This window comes from Boleophthalmus pectinirostris, unplaced genomic scaffold, assembly GCF_026225935.1.
Source record: "Boleophthalmus pectinirostris isolate CB_2022bp ecotype Guang Dong unplaced genomic scaffold, ASM2622593v1 HiC_scaffold_4, whole genome shotgun sequence".
NCBI classification, from domain to species: Eukaryota; Metazoa; Chordata; class Actinopteri; order Gobiiformes; family Gobiidae; genus Boleophthalmus; species Boleophthalmus pectinirostris.
In genome coordinates, this window is record NW_026571353.1 from 27,831,265 (window position 1) to 27,853,487 (window position 22,223).

Here is a 22,223-nt window from a genome sequence, read left to right on the forward strand (position 1 = left end):
TTTGTGTTTGGTTACTCTTTGTTTTATTAACCAACTTCGAAACTGCAGTCTTGCATTTTGGGTCCTACTTCTGCTCTAAACGCGACATGTACTGCATTTTATACCCATTGCTAGATTAAGGGAATGCATGCTTCATAAAATAATTGTAATGTGGATTATAGCTATCAAAGTCAGTAAAATGTATGGTCTTTTCATATCAGAACACGCTTACAAGAGAAAAAGGACAGAGAAACAAGCAGTAAACAGTGTTTATCTGAGGTGAGAGAAGTTTGATTTTGTTTCAGATGATAGACGATCTGCACTTCCCCTGCATCATTACAATAAACTAATCCAACTGCACTGCTCTGTCTGAATTTGGCCTAGATTGAGGGAATTTGTATAAGGATGATTTCAGTCTGGATGCCAGACTAGGTAACACTATCACTGCACGAGCACACTGTCTTATGTCAGACCCAACAGATCAATACAACCCTTCAGCTCTCTGTCATTTTCCCCATAATAGCAAACGTATTCTGGACAGATCTGTCATGTTTGCGGGATAGGAAGCAGCCGGCGATGTTTTCGCACACAAATTGCCGTGCTATTGTCATGTAAAGGGCCTTGCCTACCACCGATACCTGGGTTACTCAAATGCATTGACATTGCTACAACTCCAGAAGTAATCCGATGCAGTCTGTTCACAGGGAGACGGAGGGAGCAGTGAATAGACCCAGACCTGCAAACAAGCACAGAGAGTCAAGAGGCTTAATGCAAAATATATAGTGAGCTTTGTGCTGTAATCCGGCTTCCTTTGGAGAACATATGAGGCAACATTACAAAGAGCATTGTGGGATCGTTTTATTGTGAGTTGTTGGTTCCCTGTATAATAAGGCAAGGCAAGTTTGTAAAGGGCAAATCGTACACAAAGAAATTCCAGAGTGCTTTACAATGTATTAAAGTTACAATTCAGAATAAAAACATATTATTTTGTGCAAAACTAAAGCCTGGATTTTAACATTGTGAGAGTAAAGGCCTGTCTCATATCTTCAGGAAGACTGTCTAACCATAAAACAGCATAACACCACAAAACAATCCATGTTAATACTGACAATGAAGTTATTTAATAGGAGGAACTTCAAGGCCAACTTCCAGGTCAGATCTGTGGAAAAACAAGCTCTTTCCCAGTAAGAATGTATATTTTAAGGTAATTCTGAGCCATTTTATGATCTGTGTTATAATGTTGTTTCTTCATCACACAAATGTTTAACACACAAATGCTGCACATGCACTTCGCTCAAATGGAAAACTCTGTTCCACCTTGCGATGTCATGTGGTAATACAGGAAGTGCTCCACTGTGTTTTTAAACTTCATACACCATCACTCTGATTATTTGGATGATTTCAGGCCTGGAATTGGCAATCCAAATCCAAATCTCTGGAATAGCCCCCCTCCACGTCAGAACAGCCCCCAAAGTGGAGCGTTTTAAGGTTGTATTTACACTGAAACGAATCATATATCATCGTATCGGAAACAATCCAGACACATCGTTTCTGTGTCACATCATCGCAATGTCACATGGGCGGTAAAAACAAAGAAGTGGAGCACCGTGTCTAAAGTTGCAGCAGCCAATTTCGAGCAGAGGAAGATGGCAAGCGTGAAAGTATTAAGTAGTTCTAGCGACATGACCGATGTCACAAATCCAGTGAATCAGGAATCAGGAAGTACTCAGGTGAACATCTCTGAAGAAACATCTCTGGAGCTGTTTTCCATTGGATTAGTGTGGACGACCACTGCATCCGCAACGAAAACGACTCAAATACGTACTAGTGTGGATGGGGCCTAAGTTTTGTCTTACAATCCACTTTTATTCTTTGGCTTTTAAAACCTTGTGAGTTGATTTGACTGTTTTTTTATTGTTTTAGGACTGGTATGACCAAATTTTAGCAATTTACCTTTTTGTTGTCTTCATTTTACGATCTCTGTGCTGCACTTTGGAAACTGCTTTGTTTGTAAAATGGGCTATAGAAATAAAGTGGATTTGGATTAGATTTGGAAGTTCAGGTATGTTTTGAGGGGGTAACAATATTATAACATGCCCAAAAGCTCATAAGAGTCAATTCTGCATAAAACGGGACCTTTAAATTGATTTTAAGCCACATAATTTCAAGTGAAGACCAACTAATGTGGCCATATTTCTGCAGTGCCCTTATGAAAGAGAAAGTCAAATGGGGTTAGTTTAAATTATCCCAGCAGTTCCGCATCATTAGTTTCATTTGGGCCTGTCTCTAGACCCTTCTACCAACTGCACGGTGCACTTCCATGTTGAGGAAAGACCAGTGTAGGGATCATTATAGAGCAAGAGGCCCAGGGCAGAAGCTCAGTCACCCTCACCCATGACCCAAGATGAGAAGAAGCTACATGTGCATGCTTATTCGATTGTCTCTGGACCATATAGTGCACTTATTAAAGAGATATTTACAGCTGTGCCCGATGTGCTAGTCTCCAGTGGATGTGACAGAAGAGCCTGCAGCGGTCAGAGCCTATGGACCTTCACAGTGTGGTGGACATGTGCAGGCTCACTGATAAATGCTCATGTATACAGAGTAGACTGGAGGACCAATAGTAGTTCAAATGGAAATCATCAAGGAAATAGTAGCCGAAACCAGTCTGACTATATAAATATATTCTTACAGCGTTTGATATATGCATCAGAGGATTAGAAAGTCAAACTCAGCTACTCATGCTACTGTTTAGTTTTTTTAATGATTTAGGTCCTATATTACGCTAAATTGACTCGTGTGAACTGTAAGCTGTGTTAGAATCATGCTACCTCATCCTAAAAATACCTAAAGTTGGGTTTTGTTTCATTCACACATGTTTGAGTAACGCTGCATTATTAGTCTCTCTACATCCCCGTTTACACATACACAGGTATGTTTAAAAACTGAGACCCTTCTTTTACATGCAAATGGTGAATTTGCCTCTCAAAATGAATCTTTCTAAAAACTCCGGCTGGAGGGGAGATTCTGGAAAACTACAATTTTGCGTTTGCGTGTAAAGTGAGATAAACAGAGTTTTAGGAGCTGACGCGTCAAAAGTGCAACCAGTGTTTCCCTTTTGCTCTGATGATGATCATGGAGCATTCAGAGCAGCAGTTGCATTTCTTCTGGTGCAAACACTTTTGATGCGTTTGCATTTGCACACAACTGATGTATCATAGTGATGACCAGAGACAAATGAGGCATGGATGTCAGCAATTTTGCCACTTCTTTTTGAGTAAAACTTACAACTGTAATGAAATAAATGCTACAGCTTTGAATCTAATCCAGGTGCCGCCCAGAGGCTTGGTATAGTTATGATGGCGCTCGATGGTGTATTTATGCAAGCTGATGTAAACGAAAACTTTTTTTTGAAAATGATGCTATGTGCACAATGTTATTTTGGAAAATGGAAGGAGGGAAATATTTGTTTCTCAACATAACTGGCTATGTGTAAAAGTAACCGACATCTCCAAACCTCAAAATGCTCTGTTCCACTTTGTGATGTCATGAAGCGGTAATTTTCAGGTTAACAGCTGCCTTTTACCTTTTATTCAGTAGAGATTGGCAATTCCTGGCCTGAAAAATTATCCAAATCCTGTATTACCACATGACATCACAAGGTGGAACAGATTGTTTTCTGTTTGAGAGAAGAACTCAGCATAAATATGCAGCGTTTGTGTATTAAATGTGTGAATGAAGCAAAACAAAACTCAAAAACTGCTTTTTTTGTTGTTGTTATTTTGTTTTGTTTTTTTACAAATAAACAACATTATAACATAGATCAGAAAAAAGTGTAATACAAGCTCTTTAAATATACTTCACTGTGAAACAAACTTGAACTTCTATGCAGTCAACACAACTAGTTGCTTAGTTAAACGACTTTTGACTTCTCACAATCTCCAGTAACGAGCCATATGGGAGGGCATCTGAACCACTTCAAGAACTTAAATACTGGACAACAACAAACAAGTACAACACAAGTTAAGCGTTGTCCAGCAAGTCACAGATACACCCCATTACCCCCTCCCCCCTGTCTCAAAGCCCTCAAATGTGCAGTCGTGTTGATAAAAGCTCACTTGGACTAGTTCTCCGCATTCTTCTGATGTGTCCGGGGCTCTGTGTTGTCTCGCGTTGACTAATGTTGTTGGACAGCATCGTACTCCCCAATGGCAAAGTCCCTCCATTAGTCTCTGTCAGGGCCCAGCTGCACCAGGCCTATCTCAATGATAAGAGCCCCGCACACTTCATCATATGGTCCGGCTAAACGGCTCCAAAGGGGGCCCATTAGATCCATGCAGTGCTAACAGCAGCCCGGGGCCTTATCGTCTGATCCGCTGTCCATAGTATTTAACGCGCTGGAAGAGGATATATGGTGCGTTTACTGGGCTTCATGGGCACTCACTCGAGCCAATTTGTGCAAACAGAAACTCCCCCAGACCTGTACCGCTCCATAACGATGGGGTCATATATAAGATCAATACGCAAAGTACACAGTGTATATAGCTGAGTGAGACCCGTGTAGTGATAAGTCAGATACATCATGAGGGGTTCTTGGAAAATATGATAAAAATAGATACAGATCCAGAGGCAGCCATGTGCGCCTAAAGGGTTCATTTTACGCTATTTTCTGATCTACTGTATGTTATAATGTTGTTTCGTCATCAAAAACATATCTGGAGTTGGGTTTTGTTTTATTCACACATGTTTAACACATAAATCCTGCTTATTTAGGCTTAGGCTGGTTATTTCTCTCATGTGGTAATACAGGAAGTGCTCGATTATGTTTTCACCAGAAACATTTGACCGATTTCAGACCTGGAATATCCAATCTCTACTGAACTAAAGGTAATAAAAGGTTGTTCTTGGCTGAAACTACCACTTTATAACATCATAAGGTGGAAAAGAGAATTGTGAGCTTTGGGGATGTAGACAGACTAAAAATAAAGCATTACTGAAACATTTGCGAATGAAACAAAACATTAAGGTATGTTTCTGAAGAGGTAATAACATTATGACGTAAACCTAAAGCTCACAAGAGTCAATTTTGTGTACCATAGTTTTCGTAAGTCACACTTTTTTTCATGATTTGGGTGGTCCTGCCACTTATACTCCGGTGCGGCTAATATATTAAAATGTTCATACTGACAGTCGCAAGAGGGCGCTCTAGGCTTGTGTGTCAGTATCTAGTACTCCTGTTACTCCTGTATCACTGTCACTTCACTCTACTGCACATGTCTGCTGCAGAAAAAGCCACTGTTCTGCTGCAAGTAGTGAAATATTCAGCTGAAAACGGAAATCGGGCAAGAGAAACAAAGTTTGGAGTGAGCGTGAAAGTTATGAGGGAGAACACAGCTTCAGGACAACCGGGAGGGTGCGCCATGCAACTTTCCTGGAAGTCACTGGATGGATCGACAAAGCCTGGACTTCAAAGACAACCGAAGCCATCCTGTTCGGGATTCAGAAAGGCCAGAATAATTCTAACTGGAACTGACACTGAGTCTAACAACAGCTGCAGAAGAGGAAGCGGAGCTCCGTTTACCTCTGGACGCTGCAGAGTTGCTCAGAAGTGACACCGAGGATGAAGAATTCAATGGATTTAGTGATTCGGAGAGAGATAGAGTTTAGTAAACTTATGTTATGTTGTTTATGCTTTAGTTATCTGAATAAATGTAAATATGTTATATTAACATACCAGATGCCCATTCAGCCTGTTGTTCTCTGTTCTATTATTATTACTATAAACTGTGTTTCAAGATGAAATGTCAGTTCCTGGTCTCTGATTTTATAAAATAAATTTCCCCCAAAAAGTGCGACTTATATATGTTTTTTCTTCTTCTTTACGCATCTTTTGGCTGGTGTACGTTATAGTCCAAAAAATACGGTAATATAGGACCTTTAAAGCTGTACTATGTAACATTTAATTTGCTTGTCTCCACGGTGATGTTCTTACTTTGCCCAGAATGTCACAATATCAAATGTATGTCTTGCATTTATTCAATTACAGTGTTTGTTTTTTTTATTGCACCTTGTTAAGATCTGACCTGCTCGTCTCCATGGAGAGAGAGATATTTATGCCATACTGTAGATTATAAATAACTAACCAAGAACAACATTTCCATGGAAACAAGAAGGATGAAGTCCACCTGCAGGTCAAATTAAAGTCAAGTTTGTGGAGATGCAAGCATGTTTACTGTCATTTTTTAGTATTTATTGCTTTTATTTTAGTCTGTTTTTTAGCTTTAAGCATTCGTTGATCTCAAAGTACATTTCACATTGCCTAGTTTACTTAAAAATATGGATCCGTCCCCCCAATTGAAGTGCTGGTAAACTCTAGTTGAACTGAAGAAACTGTACCACATGCTGAGTTATAATAAAGTCATCAGATGTTTTTGACTGTAATTGCTCTTCTATTGAGACCGTTAAAATATTTGAGCTTAATGACAAAAGCTTTCCTTGTTTATGAAAGAGGAGGTTTATTAGAACAAAAATGGGACGACGGCACAGTAAGGAATCCACCGCTGTGTTTTGTATTGTCTCTTTGTGTGAACGCTGATCAGGATTTTAAGATTTTGATTGCGGCCGCTTGATTGTTGCTGTTTTGCAAAATCTGTAAACAATGAGCAGACCAGTGGGGGGCCAAGTAATATAGTCATACAATTAAAAATTCAAGGGATAGATGTTAATAGAAATGCAAAGTGTCCTTTTGGATATTGATATGAAAACAGCATGTAATTGCAAGGGAAAATTGGCTCCTGCTTCTCATCTGAAGAATCAATTAAGATCCTTCACACCCACTGTATACAAGGGCTTAAAGAAGACATATTGTGCTTGAGCCTGCTGTATAGTTATAATCTATCTACATGGATCATTATGTTATAGTTTAGACATTTTAAATTGCAATATTCATCTAAAAACAACTTAATGAAAGAAACAAGTCCGCTGACTGAAAACTGTGGTGCACAATGGGAGCTGATGTTACTCTAATAGATTGCTGCAGATCACAATAGTGAGTAGTAGATTTTTTTAATTTTACGAAAATTATTATGTGATGCTACTGAATCCTTTGTGTGTCATCAATTAAAAAAATAAAACTGAAGAACAAAGTAAATAGAGCGTAATGACCATAAGCCGGTGGCAGTGAAAGCAGGAGTTGATCTGCAACATGGAGTCTTGAAAATAAGTACCGTATTTTCTGCACTATTAGGCGCTCTGGATTATAAGAGGCACTGTCATTAAATGGTCTATTTTCGAACTTTTTTCACAAATAAACCGCACTGGACTTTAAACGAAACACAACAGTTAGATGGGTCAGTCAGACTTTGTTTGGCGCGTTCACGGTGACTCTGGGCTTTCTACAGTTGTGGCGTGTAGGGAGGGTGCTGTCTGGGACCGCTGGATTGTTGGCGTGTTCACAGTAACTCAGTTGTTCAGTTGTGTCTAGAAGTAACACATTGCACTCGCTTTTTCAGTTCGTTCCTCCGTTCCGTTCCTCGTCCGTTTTTCGATGCGTGGTCGCTGTCTGCTCGGTGTGCTGCGGGTGGTGAGGCTTTGTAGTTTACTGAAGTCATGCTGGGACACCCGAGTGGATTCATGTATGTATGCTTTGGATTGCGGGGCGCACAGTAGTTTTTTGATGGGGTTGGAGAATCCGTGTATCATTCGTTCATTCGTTTTTCAATTAAAACCAATAATAAGAAAATGAAAAAAAAACAACTGTTTTCTTCATTATTTGTCTCCAAAACCAAAATGAAAAAACAGATAATGATTCGTTTTTTCAGTTTTCGATTTTGTGTTTAAATGAAGAATGGAAAAAACAGATAAAGGCCGTTTCCCCTTTACGTGACTTCTGTGACTGCGATGCTGGACTTTTGCACTGAATACGGACTGAACCAGGACTGATCCAGGTCCAAGACCAGACCAGGACCAGAGCGGGACCAGACCAGGAGCAGAGCAGACTCTGAGCTTTGACTCTGAGCCTCCGCGGGGTCCGAGCCTCAGCTTCGAGTTCCAGCCCTGCTGTGGGCTCTGAGCCTCCGGTCTTGTCTCGGTCTCAGGCCTGGTCTGGTCCCGGTCTGGTCCCAGTCTCAGTAGCGCTCTGGTCCCGGTCTGGTCCCGGACCTGGTCCATTTGAACCAAAAGCTCTTAGTTCGGTTCGTTTTCGTTGGTGTGAAAGCATCAGTTGGATGTTTTGCTCCACTTTGGAACCAGCCGCGGTTCTTGAGCGCGGAGGACTGGAGCAGCCCGTCCGGACCTGTAGTCCACAGAACATTCTCACTTTCCCCGCACAGAACCAGCGCGGAGACGATGACACGGAACCGCTCAGACCACTGGTCCAGGTCTCAGTCCCGCTCTGGTCTCGGTCTGGTCTCGGACCTGGATCAGTCCTGGTTCAGTCCGTACGCGGTGCAAAAGTCCGGCATCGCAGTCACGGAAGTCACGTAAACGGGAAACGGCCTTTATCTGTTTTTTCCATTCTTCATTTAAACACAAAATCGAAAACTGAAAAAACGAATCATTATCTGTTTTTTCATTTTGGTTTTGGAGACAAATAATGAAGAAAACTGTTGTTTTTTCGTTTTATTATTTTTGGTTTTATATTGAAAAACGAATGAACGAATGATACACGGATTTTGGAGGCTTAAGGCCCAATAGCCCGGAAAATACGGTAATAAGGGGTGTCAAACTCAAATTCACAGAGGGTCCAAATTAAAAACTGGGACTAAGTCGTGGACCAAACTAAATATTTATTGAAAAATTTCAACAAAATCTGCATGTTTTCTCTTCTTTCGAGATATGTAATGTTAAATACTTTTCTTATTAAACTAAATGTTTAAATAATAGTTTTGCTTAAAGATTTAATCCAGAACAAGCATAATATAAAATAATAACAAAATTTTAAATAAATAATGTCTCTATAGCCTATCTGTATCTGTACATATGTTGTATATTCTCGCAGTCTGAGTCTGACATGTTTGTTCTAAAGGGTAGATGAGTAGGAGAAACAACTATCACATGGTTCAAAGCTCTGAAAAGTCAATTTTGTATTTTTGACAATAACAAACAAACATGCATTATGAGTGGGGTCGCCTCTCCACAGATCTGACCTGTAACACGGCCTGGTGGTGTCACTGTTGTCTTCATGTTGATAGATGTGCTCGCTGCAGAACTTCTCAGGCAAAGCAGAAACATCTCCATGGAGACGAGCAGTTGTTGTTGTTGTTGCTGATGTTGGTAGCACCTGTGATTATTGATACTTTACATCACGCTGGGGGTGTTCTACACGTGTCTCTATTTGCGGAATGTTCAGCAGTGGTGGTGACACATCGCACACACAGACACAAATGTTTTAAAATAATCTGAAAACTATGGATGAATAGATTTGAACATCAGATTTTCAGGAGCTTGTGATCAGTACGAGGGTCTATGGTGACTGATGTTTGACAAAAAAGGTCCTTGGTGAAAAATGTGATCTGTATTATTATTTTTATATTAACTTTACATCTGCTATAGTCAGTGTTGGGGAGTAACAGATTACATGTACCGGAGTTACGTAATGAGAGTACAAATTATGAGTAACTATTCAGTTACAGTTACTGTTTCAGTGAGTGGTAATTGGATTACAGTTACTTGTTGAAATAACTGGATTACAAAGAGGTATTTTCCTGTTTTCACATTTTGGGCTATATCCCTGTTTATTTGTTGGTTTAGTTTTTTTCGGTAATTCCACTCATTGCCGGACACTAAACCAGGTCTAAACCAGATCTAAACCAGGTCTAAACCATGTCTAAACCAGATCTAAACCAGGACTAAACCAGGTCTAAACCAGGTCTAAACCAAACCAGGTCTAAACCAGGTCTAAACCAGGTCTAAACCAGGTAAACCAGGTCTAAACCAGGTCTAAACCAGGTCTAAACCAGGTCTAAACCAGGTCTAAACCAGGTCTAAACCAGGTCTAAAATAAACCAGGTCTAAACCAGGTCTAAACCAGGTCTAAACCAGGTCTAAACCAGGTCTAAACCAGGTCTAAAAGGTCTAAACCAGGTCTAAACCAAAAACCAGGTCTAAACCAGGTCTAAAACTCTAAACCAGATCTAAACCAGGACTAAACCAGGTCTAAACCAGGTCTAAACCAGGTCTAAACCAGATCTAAACCAGGACTAAACCAGGTCTAAACCAGGTCTAAACCAGGTCTAAACCAGAAAACCAGGTCTAAACCAGGTCTAAACCAGGTCTAAACCAGGTCTAAACCAGGTCTAAAGGTCTAAACCAGGTCTAAACCATCTAAACCAGGTCTAAACCAGGTCTAAACCAGGTCTAAACCAGAAACCAGTCTAAACCAGGACTAAACCAGGTCTAAAACAGGTCTAAACCAGGTGTCTAAACCAGATCTAAACCAGGAAACCAGGACTAAACCAGATCTAAACCAGGACTAAACCAGATCTAAACCAGGACTAAACCAGGACTAAACCAGGTCTCAAACCGGATTTAACAGGACTAAACCATGCAGTACTGACCATGTCTCCTCCTCTTTTATCACTACTATTTTTAATTTGGTTAAGTAAAGTCTGGGCTTTTTATTTTCTTTTAGCAGACAAAACATTTTATGGGAATATTTCCTAGTCTTTCCTTCTCTACAGTAAATCAAGTAATCCAAAGTAATCAGATTACGTTACTCACGTTAAGTAATTTAATGGATTACGTTACAAACTACATTTTTGGGGTATGTAATCTGTCATCTGTAGGGGAATACATGTTAAAAGTAACCATCCCAACACTGGCTATAGTATGAAAGTATTTCCAAAGTCTGCAGGAAAAAGATATGACTGATAGCATGAATATCAGTCATTCTGTTTGGGTACTTCTGAAGAGCTAATATGGAGCTCCTGTCCCATGTATATTCCCATCTGTTACTCGGAGTCTGATGACAAAGGGAGCCATTTTTCAGCGTGATTTCACTGCAATTTTCCGAGGCCCGCCACATTCCAGCTCACAACACGTCTCAACCAAGTGTAACAGCGACGCAGCGCAAGAGGCACAGGCTATATCATTTTACCTCTTTCTCATCTTTGCACCTCTGCGGAGTCATTTGGGCTGTTTCTCACCTCTCTCTCTCTGTCTATCTATCTCTTTCTCCCTCTCTCTCTGTTTATCTCTTTCTTTCTTTCTCTCTCTGTCTCTCTCTTTCTCTCGCTTCCTGTCTATCTCACTCTGTCTCTGTCTTTCTCCCTCCCTCTCTCTGTCTGTTTCTCTCTCTCTGTCTCTTTCTCTCTATTTCTCTCTGACTCTCTCTCTGTCCCTTTCTTTTCCTCTCTGTCTCTCTCACTTTGTTTCTTTCTCCCTCTCTCTGTCTGTCTCCGTGTGTCTCTTGTCTTTTTCTCTGTCTCACTCTCTCTTTCTCTCTGTCTCTCTCACTCTGTTTTATTCTCTCTCTCTGTCTCTCTCTGTCTGTCTTTCTCTCTCTGTGTCTCTTTCCCTCTGTCTCTTATTCTTACTCTCTCTGTCTCTCTCTTTCTCTCGCTTCCTGTCTATCTCACTCTGTCTCTGTCTTTCTCCCTCCCTCTCTCTGTCTATTTCTCTCTCTCTGTCTCTTTCTCTCTGACTCTCTCTCTGTCCCTCTCTTTTCCCCTCTGTCTCTCTCACTTTGTTTCTTTCTCCCTCTCTCTGTCTGTCTCTGTCTCTCTCCGTGTGTCTCTTGTCTTTTTCTCTGTCTCACTCTCTCTTTCTCTCTCACTCTGTTTTATTCTCTCTCTCTGTCTCTCTCTGTCTGTCTTTCTCTCTCTGTGTCTCTTTCCCTCTGTCTCTTATTCTTACTCTCTCTGTCTCTCGCTTTCTCACTCTGTCTCTTTCTCACTCTTTCTCTCGCTTCCTGTCTCTCTCACTCTGTCTCTGTCTTTCTCCCTCCCTCTCTCAGTCTATCTCTCTCTCTCTCTGTCTCTTTCTCTCTCTCTTTCTATTTCTCTCTGACTCTCTCTCTGTCCCTCTCTTTTCCTCTCTGTCTCTCACTTTGTTTCTTTCTCCCTCTCTCTGTCTGTCTCTCTCTCTCCGTGTGTCTGTCTCTCTCTCTTACTCTGTCTCTCTCCCCCTTTCTCTCTCTCTCTCTCTCTCTCTCTCTCTCTATCTTTCTGCCTATTTCTCTCTGCCTCTCCCTCTGTCCTTCTCTTTCCCTCTGTCTCTCTTTCTCTCTCTCTCTGTCTCCCTCACTTTGTCTCTTCTTCCCTCTCTTTCTGTCTGCCTCTCTCTATGTGTGTCTCTCTGTCTTTGTCTCTTTCTCCCTCTGTTTCTCTTTCTCTTTTTTCCTCTCTCTCTGTCTGTCTCTCTCTATGTCCCTGTCTTTCTCTCTCTCTTTCCCTCTGTCTCTCTCTCACTCTTACACACTCTCTCTGTGTCTCACTTTATCTTTCTCTCTGTCTCTCTCTCTCTCTCTTTTTCCTTCTCTCTCTGTCTCTTTCTCCCTCTCTCTCTGTCTCTCTCACTCTCTGCCTCTTTCTCCCTCTCTCTCTGTCTGTCTCTCTCTCTCTATCCCTCGCTCTCTCTTTCTCCCTCTGCCTCTCTCTCTCAGCCTCTCTCTCTCTCCCTCTCTTTCCCTCTTTCTCTCTTTTTCCTTCTCTCTCTGTCTCTTTCTCCCTCTCTCTATTTCTCTCTTTCTCACCCCATCTCTCTCTCTTTCTCCCTCTCTCTCTGTCTCTCTCTTTCTCCCTCAGCCTCTCTCTATCTCTCTCTGTTTTTCTCTCTCTCTAGCCCTCTCTTTCCCTCTGTGTGTCTCTCTCTTTCTCTCTCTCTCTCTCTCCCTCTCACACACTCACACAAAAGCATCATCATCTCCACGGAGACAAACAAGCTGCAAACCCTCTCCTGAAAAGTCCCACAGTGCACCTTTAACTCACGCAGAGGTATGAAAAAATCTGTATTTACTGGCGCCGTATTAGCTTTCAGGGAGGTCATTTGAGCTGTCGCCAGTCATTTATCTCATCCATTGTACAAAAAGTGTATTATTGTATAAAAAAGCAGTGTTCCTCAAGGTGCCTTCTGAGCATATCCTTATCTCTCCTTATGTAACATGCACTTCCACACTTGTCTAGCACTAAAACTATTATTTGCTGCGGAAATGTGTATATGAAAATTGCCGTTGAAAGCTGTAATTTAAAACAAGCTGCTAGAATAAAAAGATGATTTGCCGACATCATGTTTACATCCGTTTGCTGTGACCTGTACTCCAAACTGACCAAATCCAACACAATAAACTCAAACATTGCTCTTAGAAACTTCAACTAGTTATTTATTATTACAGCGTCAGAGCTTCATCAGGACTAAAATAGAATAAATTACATTATTTATAAAACATGAAAAGTGCCAAATTTAGAACGCCCAAATTATGTGTTGACAAATGATCACCGCACAAGATTCATATTTTCAATCTGAGTTAATTTCACTTGATGGATTACGGCGTTTTTGTATTTCAAAGGCTGCGTTTTATCATCGCGTTTATAATAGAAATGGTGGAATTTGTCGTTAACAGATTGTAAATTTTTTTGACCTCTTTTATGATTAATGTCTGTGTGATTACCGGGCCTATGCCCATGCCACAAAAACTGACATAAAGTCCAGTCAGTACAAATAAACAAAAGTGAAATAATTGTTTTGGCAATAGCTTCAGATACAGATGTCACTGTTAAACCCCAAAGACATGGTTGTTGTCAGCTGACTTTGCCCAAACTTATTCCAGATGTTTTGCTTCCATCAAAATCAGCTGATATTTTTTTTTCCAAGAAATGATTTTTGTTCTTACACCATAACCCTCTTTAGGTACACTCTATTGTCCCCTTAGAGAAAATTTGTCTTCTGCATTTGACCCATACTTCAATGCCGCTGGGGTAACCTGTCAGGAGCAGAGAGCACCACAGCGCAGCGCCCAGGGACCCATCTCTGGCTTGGTCACGATTACATGAGCTGGAGGAAACCATGTATCCTTCATTCATTTGTTTTTCAAAATAAAAACAAAAATAAGAAAATTGAAAAACTTTTTTTTTCATTATTTGTATCCAAAACCAAAATGGAAAAAGAAAAAAAAACAAAAAAAACAAAAACGGATATGATTCATTTTTTCAGTTTTCAATTTTGTGTTTAAATGAATAATGGAAAAAATGGATAACGGCAGTTTCTCTTTTCATCCCATTTTGACCCTTAAGGACTGAACCAGGATTGATTCCAGGACTGAACCAGGACTAAACCTGAACTAAACCAGAAATGAACTAGGACTGACTGTCAGGGCGGGTCCAGAGGTGTGACCACGTAGACCATCAGGTAACCACAGGCGAAAGGACCGGTGTTTGGCACAGCGCTCCAAGCCCCATGGGCTAAGCCCAGCCGTCACCCGATCACACTTTGCGGACGCCCTGCTCCACGGGCTTGGGGTTCTCCTCCGCTCTCTAGTTCAAGATTAGTTCTGGTTTAGACCTGGTTTAGTCCTAGTTCAGTCCAGATTTAGTCCTCCTGGTTCAGTCCTGGGATCAGTCCTGGTTCAGTCTGGTTCAGTCCTGGGATCAGTCCTGGTTTAGTCCTCCTGGTTCAGTCCTGGGATCAGTCCTGGTTCAGTCTGGTTCAGTCCTGGGATCAGTCCTGGTTTAGTCCTCCTGGTTCAGTCCTGGGATCAGTCTTGGGATCAGTCCTGGTTTAGTCCTCCTGGTTCAGTCCTGGGATCAGTCCTGAGATCAGTTCTGGTTTCAGTCTGTAAGGATCAAATTGGATGAAACGAGAAACGTCCGTTATAGATTCTTTCCATTATTCATTTAAACACAAAATTCATTATTCATTTTGGTTTTGGAGACAAATAATGAAAAAAATTGTTGTTTTTTGTTTTCTTATTTTTGGTTTTATTTTGAAAAACAAATGAACAAATGATACACGGATTGATCTGATCTCTACGCTGCATGTTTTTAGTGATGGGGGAAACTGTGCCCAGAAACCCACTCAAACACAGGGAGAACATGTAAAATGCACAAAAAGGCTTAGGCAACCAAAAATATCGAACCCAGAACCTTCTCGCTGTGAAGCCACTCCACCTCTGTACTGAGAGTGCACCAACTGCTTATTTCTATGCAGATATTAAGGTCATTTTTCCTGGAATGTTCCACACTATGGCATTATATATTATTTATTTTACAGTAGTTTTTGTTCAGAAATACATAGAAAGATGCGTTGTTACTTTGAGCGGGGGTCGCCACAGATCACACAGGCATATAACTTGGTGGAGCCATTTAATCATCTCCATGGAGAATAATAAGTTTAATACCATACTGTGAAACATGCCCAGGAAAACCGTAACATTTCCACGGAGACAAGCAGGAGTATCCGGAAAGCTACACAATGTACCTTTAACACTTTTAATGAATTCTCAACATACTGTGTGAGAAGTGCTCCTTGACACTTTTAATAATCATGTGCAGTGTTTCTGAACCTATATAACTCTCATAAAATATTCCCCATTCCATCGCCTGGGGACGCAAATAAACCAGAAAGAAGCAAGATCGTACCCACCAAAACGACTGGGAACATATTAGAATAAAAAGGATGTGAGCGTTGGATATTGATTATGCATGCTTTTCTCAGCTCTTATTAAATATGGAGTTTGCCGACTTGCAAATTTGACAGTTACAGTAGGTTCTCCTCCCTAAAATTTTGCCGTTCGTTTTTATGAGTTGGTTATAACGTGGATACACAGGCAGTAAGCTGTGCAGTGATGCTGACAGGGCAAAGGCAGAGTGTTTTTATAAGACAATGGCGGCTGATCACTTAGATTTCACGGAGAGGTTTGGATGGTTTTGTGAGTCTGAGGAGCCGCCAGCTACTGTCACTGCGCACATGTGAACCAGTCAAGTGGGGCTTACATAAGAAGTGACATGCTTAATTTAGCGCAGATATACAAAAAGGAAAAGAATGTATTTAAAAAGGCATTGAAACTGAACAGTAAAGACAGATAAGAGGTGAACATGGAAACCTAAAAAGAGTGAAAATGCTAATATACTTTGCCATCATGCTGGTGGAGTTCTGCATCTCTATGGCCGGGATGTTTAACAGTGAGTTTAGCAGCACATTTTTAGGAGCCTGTGATCAATATGAGCGTTCATAGTTTGATTTTCAACAAAAAGGTGAGCTGTACTTGTGACTGTAGAGTTATTTGAAATGGACTGGTTTAACAGCACAAATCAGCTCACCTGAAGATCAGATTTGAGTCTAATTTGAGTAACAGAGCTTTAAACAGAGCAGTGCTTTTAGTTAGCTTTACACCTCCAGGGAATGTTGACAACATTAACTGCAAAGTATCAGTACAGTAGCGCCCTCCATTTAAAGTCTGGTGTTGTAGGTAACATACAGGTCCTGTACCCGTTTTTTTCCATGTGGTGAATAATTAGGATGCTCAGAATGCTTAAGATAAGTAAGGAATAACTTTGGGCCATTCCAAGTTTAAAATGACCCAGTTTTTCATGTTTTTAAGATGGTAAAAATCTGGTACAGCACCTTTAAACATGTATATATACATATATATTATAACATAGAGAGCTGGGTTAGCTGGGTTAAGTTAGGATCTGGCAACCCAAATGGAGCATCTCGTTTTGATTTCTGATTGGATAATTCACTTGAAAACCAAAATACAAGATGTAAACATAACATTATTTTAATTTTGTTAATTATTGTAGTGCTGTTACTTAGAGGTCACGGTGTATTCACTAGTGTAGAAGTTTCTGTGCTGACTTCACTGTGTTGACAACATAGACCATAAATATGAGTGGACATAGGAATAGGAAGTTCGCCAGGAGGCTCTTCTGGCTCCTTCTGACTCTGGCTCCAACTGACTCACATTTGGATCTTGTTGCCCCTCTCTCTGTAACTGCTGCAGTGAGCCATATCATTTTGGTCTTAAAATGTTCGTATAAACCTGCTCTACATGATCCTGATTTTTTATTATTATTATTTTTTTATTTGCTATTTTGTCTGTTAAAAAATCCTATTCATAATATAGAACCTAGTTCCAGATTCGCTCCTGTAACCTTTAACATCGAGAGCATCATTTGAGCGGCGCTGAACGCACTCGCTAAATCCACTTCCTTTACACAGGCTTTGGTTGACAATAGCTGTGCTGCTATTCTGTCACATAAATACCCTGTACTTCCCAAACTTACCAGCAGAGGGCAATCTGTGTGAAAACTGTCCATGCTTTAACTTTTTAATAATCACAGTCAACAGCCCACATCCTCTGTCAGTAAAAGTAAGTTTTCGTTTAGACTCTGTAGGAATAAATTTGACTATTTTTCTGTTTAATAAATACATAAAGTCTGTCTTGTGTATGATTATGAAATTAATTTAGCCATTTTATCTTTTTTAGGATGGAAAAAGGCAAATAGAAATAGGATTGATTGACCATTATATAAGAAAAAAAAAATGTTAGGACATTTCTGGCATATCTCGCAGCTCTACCCAAAATTAGTGCACATGGTCAGAGCAAAGCATAATATTTAATCTTTTAGAGAGGGTCTGGAATAGTCCAATCTTCTCAAATGCTTCTATTAAAATTGTAATTGAGGGAAAAATATTATGTAAAATGGACTTTTATCCATGTTATAACTGCTTGCATAGTTATAAGTACACCTCCAGCTCATTATTGACATTTCTCTGTTGTTGCTCTGGCATCATTCAATTATTACAGAATTTGTCCTTCTTTAACATTATCAGTTTCCTTGGTTAACTCATCTCTCAGAAGCAGTATGCTATGCTCTTCTCACTTTATCTTAGCCAGTTTGTCTCCATGCTTTCCTTCTTCGTTCCTGTTTAAACCTCCTTGTGTAGAAGCAGAATCAGGCTTGAATATCCAATACTAACGTGGAGTGTTGAGTATTCAAGTTCACTGGGTCCCTTACTGATGGTAAATAAACTTCTCCTGCCTCAGACATCCAGAGTTTCCATCCTCTCAGTACAACTCCAGGACTCGTTAGGACAACACTTGTTCCTTCATTCTGTCAGCATTAACCTACTCAAAGTTTAACTTCGATTGATCCAGACATGTTTGAGTAATCCTGTAGTGTCTTCTATTTCAGGCTCAGAAGATTGCAGTTTTCACCTACCCCCTATCTCCGCCTGTATTTACTTGTCATTATTTAGACAAGTCAGACTCGGGGCGATACATATATATAGGTTAAATCAATGTCACATAGCAATTTTTCTCATACATAAACTCATACATATATACATAATACAATGGCTCCACTTTATTTATATACCACATTTCACAAACAAACAGTTTCCAAAGTGCTGCACAAATACATAATAATAACAACAATAATAAAATGATTAAATAAACACTCAGATTTAATCATACTCGTCTTAAAATAATAAAACCAGTAAAATAAAATAAGGGCAAAATCATAGAATAGCAATAAATAAATAAAGCCAATAAAATACATAAAAAATAAATAAAAGACACAGAGGATCACACAACTCCAACATTCTCTCAGTATTAACCTACTCCATCCATGGATACATTCATCACCCCCACGTCATTCTCTTCCCAGTAAGCTACTGTCTGAAAATATCATTATTTTCTGGTTAATAATGATGTTATCGAACAGCAATTGTTATAAAATACTCCACTGAAACAATTAACATGTGATTGCTTCATTAAAGGTGCAAATATTACACAGTATTGACCTTTGTGAGCTTTAAGCAATGTTCTTACCTCCTCAAAAACAAACCTGGAGTTGTGTTTTGATTCATTCACACATGTTTGAGTAAAGCTATATTTTTAGTCTGTTTACAGCTCAAAATGCTCTGTTTCAAGTTTTGATGTCACAAAGAGGTAGTTTTCAAGTTAACACCTTTTACTTTTTGTTCAGTAGAGATTAGAAATTCCAGGGCTGAAATTAATTCTAGTGTATAGGCGAGTTTCACTGTTGACAAAAGGTCGCGTTGGTCGGTGGCAAGAAACACTAATTCAACATGACTGACGGAGCGAGAAAGCACGTAAAGGGTATTGATCCCGGTTATTTATCCACTCTAACAGCAGACGACCCAAGACGATTTGACCAGAAATTGGTCATAAGCATCGATGGAGCCAAATCACCCTTTTCAACCCCTACAAATGGATGGATGAAACCAAATTTCTGGTCGGAATCACCAACTACCAGGCTAAATATTCACTTCGGCGATATCCACAATGACTTGGTGGAAACTCCTGGGCCATTCACAGCAGAAAAGATGAAAGCCTCCAAGAGTCTCGATGTGTTGTTGAACTTGTTGGAGTCCACGGTTTGCTAGGATCTTCTACGTTTGCTCTGCGAATGTTTGAAAGCCGTTTAATTCGCCGTTAGTGGTTCTTTTCACTCAGAATACGAAAAAGACATTTTCCTTCTTCCGTGCTTCTATTTGTGCATCCGATAATGCAGCAGGAATTTACCATTATCGGGGATAAATACGCGAGGTTACGCACTGTGTTTGACCGCTATTGTGTTGCCTCCGACCAAAATATTTCCAGCATGCAACGCGGGCTTTTAATAACAATGACGTCAGCTGAAACTTGCCTATAGAGTTTGAAAACACAGTGGAGCACTTCCTGTTTTACCACATGACATCACAATTTTAGAAGTCTGGACCCGACCCTCTGATTGTTTTCATAAATATCCACATTGTTCCCAAACTACTGAATCCTGCTTTGGTTTGACGTATTTGATTAGAGAAACATGAGGTGTTGCGTTTCGTGAGGAGGGAGCAGACGCACTGGTGGGGCGCTCAGTGAACACGGCGAGTGAGGAGTGAGAAAAGGGTCACGCCACGTTTAATGAGAAAAGGCAAAAGCGTCACAGCTGGTTAACTCTTGAGAACAACAACAGACTGCAGTGGGACAGACAGCTTTATTCACACAGAGCACGAGCAGGACAGGCATACCACCACAAGCGTGCATAATACAACTCAATATACAGCACACATAATTCAAGTTACACTGAACAGTATATATAAAAAAATAATCTTAGAAAATGTAGTCAGTTCTGGTACTAGTATTTGGGTTCAGGCATTGCTTAAAGGTTAGGCCAATCAGAGACTTATTATGAGCCTTTTTTTTTTTTTTTTTAACTTGTTTCAGAGATTGGCTTGTTCATTTGTGTTTTAGTTAGTGTTTCGTTAACAGTTATAAAGTGGTGATCAGGACAGGAAATATCTTCTCTCTGCTTTTCTCCATCATACATTTGTACTTCTAGTCCAGGGATGGGCAAACTTTTTGACTCATGGGCCACAAAGGTTTTTAAAATTTGATAGTAGGGCCGGACCAGGTAGCCAGGCTGGCGCCACCTTGTGCCTCCGCTCAGTTTCATTCCTCTCCAGCAACTAGATCAGGAAACGGAATACACTAGACGGTTCGCAAAAACCCCGGAAGTGCGAGTCCGGGAACCAGCCAATCAGCGAAGAGCCATATATTCTGTGCTGGCAACAATTCCTGAGATCGAGGATTTAAAGCCGAAACAAAGAAAATGTTTGGTGAATTTTATCAAGGGGAAAGACGTTATTGTCCTTCTTCCAACGGGATTTGGCGCATTATATACATCACGACCAAATAGCACCGATTGGTTAAATGAAAAAAGTATCCACCTACCGTCGACCGAACAAATCCTAATGCTGTGAGGTCAGACAGTTTCTACGAAGTGAAACCGGGTGATGAATCAGGCTACGGACCAGGAGCAGGTGGATGGAGTTTTTTGGTAATCCACCTCATAAGAGAAAAAAAATATCCCATGTTATTGAAATGTCCTATAATTGAAAATCATTACAAAGCATTAGAACAATATCTGTCTTTCATGTCCCACAGTATTTACTATTTATTGAAATGACTTTTAAAACACTGAAAATTATCAGTATTATTATTATTATTATTCAAGTTTGGCAGGCCAGATTAAAAAGATTAAGACAGATGCTATTTGCACCCAGGGTGTAAATAGCTAACATTGTTATTCACATAGGGCAAATAGTCATTGTTGCTGTTTACACCCGGGTGTATTTAGCATGGCACATAGAAGGGCACCCGGGTGTTCCTAGACAAAAATGCTATTTACACCCAGGTTATTTATTTATTTAAAAAAAAAAAAAAAAATCTGTAATATTTGATTTTTTTTTTTTTTTACTCAAAATGATGCGGAATCATCGATCAATCAATCGCAGTCTGCGCCTAATGGTTTAGTCCCAGTTAAATCCTGTTTTAGTCCTGTGTTAGTCCTGATTTAGACTTGGTTTTAGTCTTGGTTTTAGTCTTGATTTTAGTCCTGATTTAGTCCTGGTTTAGTCCTGGTTTAGTCCTGGTTTTAGTTCTGGTTTAGTCCTGGTTTAGTCCTGGTTTAGTCCTGGTTTTAGTCCTGGTTTTAGTCCTGGTTTTAGTTATGGTTTAGTCCTGGTTTATTTCTGGTTTTAGTCCTGGTTTTCGTTCTGGTTTAGTCCTAAAGGGCCGCATATGGCCCCTGGGCCTTAGTTTGCCCTCCCCTGTTCTAGTCGGTATTTTGGCACTTTCCAGGTGAAGAGTGAAGAGAATAACTGAGTTTCTATGCATGACCCCGATTAGTCATCTCCATCATGAAACGGCTGTTATGAAAGTAAGAGACCACAATGTGATGCTTAGTACGCAATTCCTCCTGAGCCTGCAGATTCCAGCGCTCAAGATTTCTATTCTACATTCCTCAGGCAGAAACCATAATATCAGAGAGAGAGTGAACACCGTGCGTGGAGAGCAGGTCAAACAGATCACAGGCCTCGACAACACCAACAGGCTTATACAACAACACATGGCGGAGCGAGCTGCCTCAGCCTATACCCCCTCTGTCTGGGCTCAATACTCAAGTGATCCTGTGGCAAAGGTGTGCGCTGAGGAACTGCAGCTGCCCAGAGACACCAGGTGCTCTTTGGCTCAGCTGCCCTCAGGATACAGCCGTCTCTTGAACTCATAGCTCAGTCGGATTGACACTAACCTCACTGACACTTGTCCGGAGTGTGACCAAACATCTCATACAACACCACACCTCTTCACCTGCCTTGTAAAGCCAGCAGCACCAGGTCTCCATGTCAGATCTCTATGGACAGACCCAAGAGGAGCTGCAGAATTCTTGGGACTAACTTAAAAACAACAGTGAAGAGGAACTACTATGGAAGATATTTTGTTTCATCAGAATTTGAAT